Source organism: Hylobates moloch, unplaced genomic scaffold, assembly GCF_009828535.3.
Source record: "Hylobates moloch isolate HMO894 unplaced genomic scaffold, HMol_V3 SCAFFOLD_5, whole genome shotgun sequence".
NCBI classification, from domain to species: Eukaryota; Metazoa; Chordata; class Mammalia; order Primates; family Hylobatidae; genus Hylobates; species Hylobates moloch.
In genome coordinates, this window is record NW_026652280.1 from 117,971,171 (window position 1) to 117,973,625 (window position 2,455).

The window sequence follows — 2,455 nt, forward strand, 5'->3', positions numbered from 1 at the left end:
CCGAGTGTTCAGGGAGCAAAGTCAGGAAGCACTAGGCGGGGCTCGACCTCGCCAGCTTCCGTAGCCCCGCCCCGGAGCGCTCCGCCCCGCCCCGCTCCGCTCCGTTTCTGACCTCTGCTGGGTCCCCAGGGACTTGGCTGTGCCCGCGAGAGTCAAGCCAGATCCTAAGAGAAAAGTTCTTCCCCCGCTCCTTCTCCGGACTTCGCCCAGCCTTCTGCCTCTCGGCTGCCGAGTTCCCACAGGCTGTGGGAGACTGAGGCTGCCAGGGTCAGACCAAAGAGAGGTCTCAGAGAGTTTAATTCGAGCTGCCAGGGTCAGACCAAAGAGAGGTCTCAGAGAGTTTAATTCAACACTTCTTGGCTGCTAAGTCTTAGAAGTCTGATGGTGTGCTCTCTCTGCTGAGTTGGGGAGCGTGAATGGAGGCAGTGTCACCGAAGCTGGTAGAGCTCAGTCTCTGTTGCAGATGCTCCCGACCCTTTTGCACTGGGCCAGTTCCCCAGCTCTGAGACTGGGTCCAGGCTCAGGAAGTGGCCTGTGTGTCAAGGTGGATTCCCATGTAGGTTTGCCTACAGGAAGGCGATAGCACCATGCACACACAAGTGCTTGGACTTCTGAATAGTTATACTTCTCATTATACATTAAGACATTAAAAATTTGTCATTCTGAGCCTTTCTTTTTTTTTTTGGAATGGAGACTCGCTCTGTTGCCCAGGCTGGAGTGCAGTAGTGCGATCTCAGCTCATTGCAACCTCTGCCTCCCGGGCTCAAGCGATTCTCCTGCCTCAGCCTCCCGAGCAGCTGGAATTACAGGCGAGCGCCACGATGCCTTGCTAACTTTTTTGTATTTTCTGTAGAGATGGGGTTTCACCGTGTTGACCAGACTGGTCTTGAACTCCTGGTCTCAAGTGATCCATCCGCCTCCGCCTCCCAAATTGCTGGGATTACAGGCATGAGCCACGGTGCCTGGCTTGTCATTCTTAGTTTATCCATCTTGAGCTGGGAAAGATAAAATGTCTAGGTCCAATTGTGAAAATGACTTTTTAAGAAAGCTAACACTCATGAGAATAATAATTATGAAAGAAACAGAACTGATATTGTTACATTAGTATTCACCCATTTGGTCATTCCTTTATTGAAACAACGGTTGTTGAGATCCTACCATATTCCAGGCACTGGGAATAAAACAATCCTTCAAAGACACTGTACTTTGGCCACCTACGACTAGAAGTCAGGTGGGAACTACAGGGGAGAGATTTTGAAAATACGGGACACTTCTTAGTGTTTTTGCACACTGAGAGGCAGTGGAGTGGGAGAGGGGTTGAGTGCAGGAGAGAGAAGCAGTGCCTGCTGTTGCAAGGACTCTGAGGAGCCAGGAAGACGGGGCCCAGGCCCCAGGTGGCTTCTTCAGAAGCAGGAGTACAGCTCTGCGGAAGGCGGGAAGGACTGGACCAGCAGCATCCCCAAAGTAGGGGCCACAGTGGCCACGAGGATCATACCAGCGCGGGAAGTGGGTCTGTGGACAGGGATCGGGAGCAGCGGGGGTGAGGGAGGCGGAAGTGGTGCCCTGGGGAAGAATGTGCACGCTGTTGTCAGGTCATTTGCTGCATGTCTGTGAGTTCTAACCGGTTCATTGTGTGTTCACATTCTGCATTTCCTTACTTACCTTCTGTGTCAGCCTTTCCATAATTGAAAGAGGGATTTTAAAGCCTCCCATTGTTAATGTAGAACTATTTCTCCCTTCAATTCTGTCAAATTTTGCTGCATGTATCTTGTTTTATTCCTACTATGGGAATTGCATCTTGCATGAGAGAAATCAGTTATCCTTCCTGGATGGTCTACAGGATTATCTGTGCTTTCCTCATTTTAGAAGCTTCTGGGTATCTTTTTTTTTTTTGAGACGGAGTTTCGCTCTTGTTGCCCAGGCTGGAGTGCAATGGTGCGATCTCGGCTCACCACAACCTCCGCCTCCCGGGTTCAAGCAATTCTCCTGCCTCAGCCTCCCGAGTAGCTGAGATTACAGGCATGCGCCACCATGCCCGGCTAATTTTGTATTTTTAGTAGAGACAGGGTTTCTCCATGTTGGTCAGGCTGGTCTCGAACTCCGACCTCAGGTGATCTGCCCCCCCTCGGCCTCCCAAAGTGCTGGGATTACAGGCGTGAGCCAACGCGCCTGGGCACTTCTGGATATCTTTTTTAAGAAAACACGATTTCCTGGTGGGATGGTAGTTTTAAATATCTGGTAATCTCTAACAATTCATTGGAATCACAGGGTAAGTTACTATGCAGTGGACAGAATGAGCCTGATGCCATGTAAGAAACAGGATTTTAGTGGAGCACTGATTATACTGGTATTAAGTATCATTTATTACAATAGGAATGAGTCACTTTTGTGTTCCTCAAGATGGACAGATTCCTTGAGTGGAATTAAATAGTTTCTGCAAAGCAGGCTCAGATGT